The following is a 10,837-nucleotide window of genomic DNA, read 5'->3' on the forward strand; positions in this document are numbered from 1 at the left end:
CCACCAATACCAATCCACCACCACAATCACCACCAATACCAATCCAACAACCAATCCACCACCAATACCAATCCAAACCAATCCAATACCAACCAACACTAATACCAATCCACCACCAATACCAATCCAACACCAATCCACCACCAATACCAATCCAAACACCAATCCAACCAAAACCAATCCACCACCAATACCAATCCAACACCAATCCAACACCAATCCAACACCAATCCAACACCAATCCACCACCATACCAATCCAACACCAATCCACCACCAATACCAATCCAACACCAATCCACCACCAATACCAATCCAACACCAATCCACCACCAATACCAATCCAACACCAATCCACCACCAATCCACCACCAATACCCAATCCACCACCAATCCAACCACCAATCCACCACCAATACCAATCCACCACCAATCCAATACCAATCAACACCAATCCACCACCAATCCACCACCAACACCAATCCAACACCAATACACCACCAATACCAATCCAACACCATCCAACACCACCAACACCAATCCAACACCCAATCCACCACCAATACCAATCCAACACCAATCCAATTACCAATCCACCACCAATACCAAATCCACCACACAACCACCAATCCAAACCCCCAACCCCCAATTACCCAATCCAACAACCAATCCACCACCAATCCAACACCAATCCACCAACAACACCAATCCACCACCAATACAATCCAAACACCACAATCCACCACCAATTCCCAACACCAATCCACCAACCAATTACCAATTCCAACAACCAATCCACCACCAATACCAACACACCAATCCAACCCACCAAACACAAATACCACCAATACCAATCCACCCACCACCAACACAACCACCCAATACCAATCCGAACACCAATCCAACACCAATCCACACTCCACCACCAATCCGACCACCACAATACCAATCCCAACACCAATCCAAACCAACCACAAATCCACCACCAATACCAATCAACACCAATCCACCACCAATACCAATCCAACACCAATCCAACACCAATCCACCACCAATACCAATCCAACACCAATCCACCACCAATCCACCACCAATCCAACACCAATCCACCACCAACACCAATCCACCCAATTAAAATATTACCCTTTAGAAATGCAAAAGCATTTAAGAAAAAAAAGCGAGTGATTTGAAACAAGAGCTTCAGAATCTTCTACGTTTCTACTTCAAAATATGACCGACACCATTAGAATGTCACTACACTAATTCTTCTCCTACATTTAAAATGTGGATTGACCAGATGGTTGACTTTCTCCCTCTTGAAAAGCTCACTGATGACCTCCGCAAGAGACAGAACCAAGTTTGATAGACTCTGGTCTCCACTACTCAACGATATTTCACATTGGACAGAGTGAATGGGGTGATGAGGGAGATGAGCGGATACATGTTGTGTAATAAGGTGCTGTAAAAACGAATTATTTGCTCGTCGTCTCAGCTAAGGTTGGAAATAGCTAACAAGAACCTTGATAGTGCTGCTGCAAGTTGTTTTTATTTATTTCAAATTATATATTTTTTTTTACAGTTTTTTAAAATATWTTTTTTTATTATTATTATTATTGTCAGTTATTTTTTTCATAAAAAWAAAAAAAGTCTGTCACATCTGTGAATGTGGAATGTGTTTTGTTGGTTGATTGAAAAACAAGAAAACTTTCAACTTTAAAATTGAAAAAAAAGATTGTCACTACAGAGGTCTATGAGCACTTCATATTTTAAACAATGGCATTTATCCTGTCAAGAATATCTCATATTTTATAGCTGTCTTATATACAGTTAGCTGCATTATCGCTCTGACGCACAAGTAAAAGTGGGTACATTTGCCAGGCAACATAGCTTACATATTAATCAGTATTCTATATTTAAGCACTATTAATGAAAACATTGCATGGTCTTAAAGCAAATAAAATACAACTTTTCAGGAAATGTGAGGAACACACGTTCAGTCCTGTTTACACATAAATGCGCAGTAATCCTTCCCTCAGACATGGCTCAGTATTTCCCCCTCAGACATTCATGTTAACATGTTGTTTCCCTCAAGATGGCAGCAATGCAAAGACTTATCTAATAAAGGATCCCATGACATGATCTCAAGATGGCAGCAATGCAAAGACGTATCTAATAAAGGATCCCATTACATGATGTCAAGATGGCAGAGCAGAAACACGTCTAGTTATTTCTAATGCTGGATGACAGAGGGCGCTCAACCAAGATGCATCCTATTCCCTAAATACTGCACTATTCTGGACCAGGGCCCCAGTATCCAAAGTGATGTTAACATCTTTAAAGAACACATGTAGAAGTGGTTGGATTAAAAATAGGTTCAATAAAATGTGTTGCAACATTGCTCTGACAAAGGACTTGCTTTGAAATTGTGTTGTCAATAACATTTTTAAAGGAAATGAACCTGATGTTAAGAGCCTAGCAGTTAAGAGTCTAGCGGTTAAGAGCCTAGCAGTTAAGAGCCTAGCAGTTAAGAGCCTAGCGGTTAAGAGTCTAGCGGTTAAGAGCCTAGCGGTTAAGAGTCTAGCGTTTAAGAGTCTAGCGGTTAAGAGTCTAGCGGTTAAGAGTCTAGCGGTTAAGAGTCTAGCGGTTAAGAGTCTAGCGGTTACAGAGGCCTAGCGTCTCAGAGCAGTCCCTAAGCGGTACACGAGTTCTTAGCGGTTAACGACGTCTATGCAGTTCAAACCTAGCGGTTAAGAGCCTAGCGGTTAAGAGTCTAGCGGTTAAGAGCCTAGCGGTTAAGAGTCTAGCGGTTAAGAGCCTAGCGGTTAAGAGCCTAGCGGTTAAGAGCCTAGCGGTTAAGAGCCTAGCGGTTAACCTTCCTTTACATTTGCAGTTTTACAATACTAGGACTGAGTAACCTTCAGAAGTCGAGACAATTACTGAGAGATTGGTTAGAGTGCAAGCACACACTACAACTATCGGGTTCAATAATAGCTTGAGTTGCTCTCAATGATTTTCTGCTCTAGTCTCATTTTGAGTTCAGAGACCAGGGCTGAGCTGACGGGGATCCTAGAAGTGTCAGAGCCGATGTTGATCTCCCTGCTCTGGCTGGATCTCCTGGAACCAGTGGAGGTCAGGCCCCCAGAGACGGTGGGCACTGCTGCCCAGGGCCGGGGCCTCTCACTGGGCCTGGGGTTGGAGGACGGAGGAGGGCAGGATGGAGGGGGCAGGCAGGGAGCTCTAGGGGGCGTTGGCTTGGGTTTTGACCTGGACCACCGGGGGCCGCTTTTGTTGTTGAGGTTGATGTTGACACTCCCTGCTTCCTGGTCGCCTACAATGAACTTGTTCGACGAGTKATTTCCGCTACCACGGAACGGTACGTTAAAAGTCCACGGCTTGCGGTCCGTTGGCGGTCTCCGTCTGATGACAATGCGGCGTGCCGGCATTATCCTGTTGGACTTGGTGTTGCGCAAGAACGTAGCCGTGGAGATCAAGACAGTGACCCCTACCAATATGCTGATGACACCAGCGACCATGCCAAGGGCCTTCATTGGGTTGTCCCTACTTTGCAATAAAAAGGTTGCCATAGGCCCATTGACTTGAGTCTGTAAAAGAGCACAAAGAGAAATACTTTTAATCACGGGACTAGATTATCAAACACTTTAAACTTTCACCATTTTGGTCCAAAGCATGTAGGCAAGCAGTGAGGTCAGAGGTCAGACATGGATGATCAACGGATGATCCAAGCACCGACAGAGGAGCCCCAGACAGACTACATCTCTATAAACAGTACTGACAGAGGACCCCAGACAGACTACATCTCATAACATACTGACAGAGGAGCCCTAGACAGACTACATCTCTATAACAGTACTGACAGGGAGCCCCAGACAGACTACATCTCTATAACAGTACTGACAGAGGAGCCCCAGACAGACTACATCTCTATAACAGTACTGACAGAGGAGCCCTAGACAGAGCTACATCTCTATAACAGAGCAACATGATGACTGCAGGTGGTCCTTGTGGCTCAGTTGGTAAAAGCATGGTCCAGCAACACCAAAGTTGAGGGTTCAATTCCCACAGGAAGCTCATACATGCGCTAATCAAGTATGTAAGTCACTTTGGATAAAAACATCTGTTAACTGGCATATATGATATTACGAGATATGCTTTGATGCTGATCCATTCATCCCAGCCTGCTGTGACTTTGATCATAGAGGCTTAGGATGTGACCCAAATCACAATCTATTCCCTACGTGGTGGGCTCATCGGGAACTGTCTGATCCATCTGTTCACTAGCATGTTTCTGATGAGGATTAAGTTCCTGTGACAGGTTCACAAAGCAATGCCATTGACAGCTACTGGGTCTCTGGGTTGATATGAGAGATTACTCTGTTCTTCTGACAAAAGGGGCTCAAATAGACACTGGTCTGAAAATAAGTGACTTCATGTTTGTTACTTCAGTATAGTAACTGTTTAAAATATGCATGGCTATGTAAGACTTTGTTATTTAATGATGGTAAGGGTTTAGGTTAGATGGCTATTGTAAGGGTTTGGGTTAGTTAAGGTTAGAAGGCTATGGGTTTGGGTTAGTTAAGGGTTAAGGTTAGAAGGCTATTGTAAGGGTTTGGGTTAGTTAAGGTTAGAAGGCTATGGATTTGGGTTAGTTAAGGGTTTGGGTTAGTTAAGGTAAGGGTTAGGTAACTTAGGTTTAAACTCTTACAACCCAGTGATGCCGATGCTCACCACAGCCGTAGTCAGCAAAAAAGAAACTGACACAGAGCTAATTTCAGGTCTGCTGAGCACAAACTTGAACGTTGTGAAACTTCTGTGCAACTTCCAGCGCGCATTTACTGTAAACACTGAGGCTGTAACCACCTTAATTTACAGTTTTACTGTAAACACTGAGGCTAAAACACTGAGGCTGTAACCACTTTAATTTACAGTTTTACTGTAAACACTGAGGCTAAAACACTGAGGCTGTAACCACTTTAAGTTACAGTTTTACCTGTAAACACTGAGGCTGTAACCACTTTAATTTACAGTTTTACTGTAAACACTGAGGCTAAAAACACTGGAGGCTGTAACCACTTTAAGTTACAGTTTTACTGTAAACACTGAGGCTGTAACCACTTTAATTTACAGTTTTACTGTAACCACTGAGGCTAAAACACTGAGGCTGTAACACTTTAAGTTAGTTTTACTGTAAACACTGAGGCTGTAACCACTTTAATTTACAGTTTTACTGTAACACTGAGGCTAAAACACTGAGGCTGTAACCACTTTAAGTTACAGTTTTTACTGTAAACACTGAGGCTGTAACCAAACTTTAAAGTTACAGTTTTACTGTAAACACTGAGGCTGTAACCACTAAGTTAAGTTTACTGTGAACACTGAGGCTGTACCCACTTTAAGTTACAGTTTTACTGTAAACACTGAGGCTGTAACCACTTAAAGTTAGTTTTACTGTAACACTGAGGCTGTAACCACTTTAATTTACAGTTTTACTGTAAACACTGAGGCTAAACACTGAGGCTGTAACCACTTTAAGTTACAGTTTTACTGTAACCACTGAGTGTTAACCACTTTAAGTTACAGTTTTACTGTAAACACTGAGGCTGTAACCACTAAGTTACAGTTTTACTGTAACACTGAGGCTGTAACCACTTTAAGTTAAAGTTTTACTGTAAACACTGAGGCTGTAACCACTTTAAGTTAAAGTTTTACAGTGGTCAAGTAGGCTGTTGTGGCTATTTGATCATAATGTAGGCCTACCAGAGTGTCCTACCATCAAAAACAACGGAGAAAATGCATCCCATAACATTTGACCTGGACATAGCTGTTCTATATTCAGCCTACAATAGCAGCCAATGTGTGTGTCACGACTTCCGCCGAAGTTGACTCCCCTGCCTGTTCGGGCGGTGCTCGGCGGTCGTCGTCACCGTCCTACTAGCCGCCACCGATCCCTTTTTCGTTTGTCTGTTTGTTTTGTCTTATTAGTTGCACCTGTTTTTGTTTCGTAATGAGCTTCCTATAATTAGGAGTAAGACCCGCCCTTGTTTTGGGCGGGATTGTTTTTTGTTACGTGTGTGTATTTTGGGTGTTTGGCAGTGTTTCTCTACGCCCTGGATGTTCGGGCTTATTCAGTTCTTGTGGAGAATAAATATAAGGTATATTTTTTCCCAAGCGCTCTCTCTCTCTGCGTCTGGTTCTTTCGCCAACCTAGTCCCGCGTGACAGAATCCCGCACCACGCAAAATGGAACCAGCAGGAGCAGCCTCGTCTCCTCTCCCATCGATGGAGGAAAGGGTCTCCATCACACCAGTGTTCTCCACAGAATTGGGTCGGCTATGGACCAAATGATGGAGAGGATGGATCGATGGGAGAGGAGTGGCATTCCCACCGCATCTTCAGCACCCCCTCCTCCAACACCTCCTGTTCCTGTTTCAGCATCCGGCTCCGGGGCTCTTCGGCTGGCGCTCCACGGGAGTATGATGGAACGGCAGCCGGTGTCAGGGGTTTCTTCTCCAGCTGGAGCTTTACCTGGCGACCGTGCGTCCTACTCCCTCCGGAGAGGAGAGCGTGAGCGCCCTCGTCTCCTGTTTGACTGGACGAGCTCTTGAATGGGCCAACGCAGTGTGGAATGGCCCAGACTCGGCGAGGGATCATTACCACCTGAGGTGAACGGCTGTTCCACCTGCGTCAGGAGACGAGGAGCGTACAGGACTTTGCCCTGGAGTTCAGGACCTTGGCTGCAGAGCAGGGTGGAACGACAGGGCCTTAATAGACCATTTCCGATGTAGCCTTAGGGAGGACGTCCGCAGGGAGCTAGCGTGTCGGGACACCACACTCACGCTGGACGAACTTATTGACATGGCCATCCGTCTCGACAACCTGCTGGCTGCCCGCGGACGTTCGGAACAGGTCCTGTCGTTTCCACCTCCTAGCCCTCCTGCTCCTATCCCTATGGAGTTAGGGGGGGCAGCGTCAAGGGGAACCGGAGGAGGAGTGTCCTCCTGCACCAGTTGTGGTCGCGAGGGCACACGGCCGACCGGTGCTGGAGGAACTCTTCTGGGAGTCGGGAAGGCAGGCGGAACACTACTCGATCACCAGGTGAGTCAGCACAGACTTACCAGAGCTTCCGGTTGTCATATGTATGTGTTAACCTATTTCCCTGGGTTTTCTCCCTCTCTACAGCATAAGGCGCTAGTCGATTCAGGCGCAGCTGGGAATTTTATTGATCGGGGTCTCGCATTAAGGCTAGGGATTCCCCTTGTGTCGTTAGACCTACCTTTCCCCGTGCACTCCTTAGATAGCCGACAATTAGGGTCAGGAATGGTCAGGGAGGCACGGTACCACTGGACATGGTAACACAGGGTAGTCATAAGGAGCAGATTAGTCTGTTCCTTATCGACTCACCTGCGTTTCCAGTGGTATTGGGAATTCCCTGGCTAGCTCAGCACAACCCGGTGATTTCCTGGAAACAGGGGGCTCTTAAGGGGTGGCAGAGGAGTGTTCAGGCAGGTGTCTAGGAGTTGCCGTTGGTGCGACTACGGTGGAGAGTCCAGACCAGGTTTCCACCGTGCGCATTCCCTCTGAATATGCCGATTTGGCTATCGCCTTCAGTAAAGGAAGGCGACCCAATTACACCCCATCGACGAGGGGACTGCACGATAAACCTCCTGGAGAACGCTGCACTTCCTAGGAGTCACGTGTATCCTTTGTCCCAGGAGGAGACAGCGGCTATGGAGACATATGTTACTGAATCACTGGGACAGGGTACTTCGGCCCTCCGCATCACCCGTCTCCTCGAGCTTCTTTTTTGTGAAGAAGAAGGATGGCGGTTTACGCCCGTGCATTGATTATCGAGGTCTAAATTCCATCACAGTGGGGTTTAGTTACCCACTACCTCTTATCGCTACGGCGGTGGAATCATTTCACGGGGCACGCTTATTCCAAAATTGGACCTGAGGAGTGCGTATAATCTGGTGCGTATTCGGGGAGGAGATGAGTGGAAAACCGCATTTAGTACTACATCTGGCCATTATGAGTACCCGGTCATGCCATATGGGTTGAAAAATGCTCCAGCTGTCTTTCAATCCTTCGTAGATGAGATTCTCCGAGACCTGCTCGGGCAGGGAGTGGTAGTGTACATTGATGACATCTTGATCACTCTGCCACCCGCGCGGCGCATGTGTCTCTGGTGCGTAAGGTACTTGGGCGACTGCTGGAGCATGACCTGTATTGCAAGGCGGAGAAATGTGAGTTCTTCAAACAGGCCGTTTCCTTCCTGGGTTATCGTTTTCCACTACGGGTTGGTGATGGAGGATGACCGCGTTACAGCCGTGCGTAATTGGCCGACTCCGACCACGGTGAAAGAGGTGCAGCGGTTTTTAGGGTTTGCCAATTACTACCGGAGGTTTATCCGGGGTTTTGGTCAGGTGGCTGCTCCCATTACCTCACTGCTGAAGGGAGGACCGGTGCGCTTGCGTTGGTCAGCAGAGGCGGACAGAGCTTTCAGTCGTCTGAAGGAGCTGTTTACCAATGCGCCCGTGTTGGCGCATCCGGACCCCTCTTTAGCTTTCATAGTTGAGGTGGATGCGTCCGAGGCGGGGGTCGGGGCCGTGCTGTCCCAGCGCTCGGGCGAACCACCCAAGCTCCGCCCTTGTGCCTTCTTTTCGAGAACTCGGTCCGGCGGAGCGAAACTATGATGTGGGGGACCGGGAGTTGTTAGCTGTAGTCAAGGCTCTGAAGGTGTGGAGACATTGGCTTGAGGGGGCGAAACACCCTTTTCTCATCTGGACTGACCATCGTAATCTCGAGTACATCCGGGAAGCGAGGAGACTAAATCCGCGTCAAGCTAGATGGGCCATGTTTTTCACCCGGTTTCAGTTCACCATCTCATACCGACCAGGCTCCCAGAACACCAAGGCCGACGCGCTGTCCCGTCTCTATGATACCGAGGAGCGGTCCGTTGAGCCAACTCCCATCATTCCACCTTCATGTCTCGTGGCACCGGTGGTATGGGAGGTGGCCGCTGAGATAGAGAGAGCCTCACGGTTAGAGCAGACCCCTCCTAACTGTCCAGCGGGGGTTCAGTAGCTGCCGGGAGGGGTCCGGGATAAGCTAATCCGTTGGGCTCATATCTCCCCTCCTCGGGTCATCCTGGCATCGAGAGGACAGTGCGGAGTCTTAGAGGGAGATACTGGTGGCCCACGTTGGCTAAGGACGTGAGATTTTATGTCTCCTCCTGTCTCGGTGTGTGCTCAGCAAGGCTCCTCGGCACTTGCCTAGAGGGAAGTTACAGCCCCTCCCCGTTCCACAACGGCCGTGGACACACTTATCGGTGGACTTTTTACCGATCTTCCCCATCCCAGGGAAGTACTACGATTTTGGTCGTTGTGGATCGGTTTTCCAAGTCCTGCCGTCTCATCCCGTTGCCCGGTCTCCCTACGGCCTCGCAGACTGCGGAAGCCTTGTTTACCATGTCTTCCGGCACTATGGGGTGCCTGAGGATATCGTTTCTGATCGGGGTCCCCAATTCACGTCCAGAGTTTGGAGGGCGTTATGGAAAGACTGGGGGTCTCGGTCAGCTTGACCTCGGGTTTTCACCTGAGAGTAATGGGCAGGTGGAACACGTAAACCAGGATGTGGGCAGGTTTCTGCAGTCATATTGCCGGGACCGGCCTGGTGAGTGGGCGAGGTATGTTCCTTGGGCTGAGCTCGCTCAGAACTCCCTCCGCCATTCCTCAACGAACATGTCCGTTTGAGTGTGTGTTAGGGTACCAGCCGGTCCTGGCCCATGGCACCAGAGTCAGACCGAGGCTCCTGCGGTAGAGGACTGGGTACAGCGCTCCAAGGACACCTGGAAAGCCGTCCAGGAATCGCTAAAGTTAGCAGGACAACGGCAGAAGAGGAGCGCTGACCAGCACCGCAGTGAGGCCCCGTGTTCACACCGGGGGACAGGGTCTGGCTCTCGACCCGAAACCTGCCTCTCCGCCTGCCCTGTCGGAAGCTGGGGCGCGCAGTGTGTGGGGCCGTTTAAAGTCCTGAGGAGAATAAACGAGGTGTGTTATAGGTTACAACTCCCTAGGTATTACCGTATTAACCCCTCGTTTCATGTGTCTCTCCTCAGGCCGGTGGTGGCTGGTCCCCTGCAAGAAGGTGAGGTGCCTGAGGTCCTCCACCCCCTCTGGAGATCGAGGGGTCCCCGGCGTACACAGTACGTGCCATTCTGGACTCGAGACGCCGGGTGAGGGGCCTACAGTACCTCGTGGACTGGGAGGGTACGGTCCGGAGGAGAGATGCTGGGTTCCGGTGGGGGACATTTTAGATCCTACTTTCTGAGAGACTTCCACCGCCTCCACCCGGATCGCCCGGCACCTCGCCCTCCGGGTCGTCCTCGAGGCCGGTGGCGGCGCGCTGCGGGGCCGCGCGTCAGGAGGGGGGTAATGTCACGACTTCCCCCGAGTTGCTCCCCTGCCTGTTCGGGCGGTGCTCGGCGGTCGTCGTCACCGTCCTACTAGCCGCCACCGATCCCTTTTTCGTTTGTCTGTTTGTTTTGTCTTATTAGTTGCACTGTTTTTGTTTCGTAATGAGCTTCCCTATAATTAGGAGTAAGACCCGCCCTTGTTTTGTGCGGGATTGTTTTTTGTTACGTGTGTGTATTTTGGGTGTTTGGCAAGGTTTCTCTACGCCCTGGATGTTCGGGCTTATTCAGTTCTTGTGGAGAATAAATAAGGTATATTTTTCCCAAGCGGCTCTCTCTCTCTGCGTCTGGTTCTTTCGCCAACCTAGTCCCGCGTGACAGTGTGGTGTTCAATGTAAGCCTACATTCCC

At 48.7% G+C, this 10,837-nt stretch overlaps 1 pseudogene; it reads right to left on the minus strand.

Annotated features, from left to right (window-relative positions):
• Nucleotides 1-2,738: 2,738 nt before the first annotated feature.
• Nucleotides 2,739-10,837, minus strand: part of LOC112072077 (cadherin-related family member 1-like) — a 21,633-nt pseudogene continuing 13,534 nt past the window's right edge.

This window comes from Salvelinus sp. IW2-2015, unplaced genomic scaffold, assembly GCF_002910315.2.
Source record: "Salvelinus sp. IW2-2015 unplaced genomic scaffold, ASM291031v2 Un_scaffold1817, whole genome shotgun sequence".
NCBI classification, from domain to species: Eukaryota; Metazoa; Chordata; class Actinopteri; order Salmoniformes; family Salmonidae; genus Salvelinus; species Salvelinus sp. IW2-2015.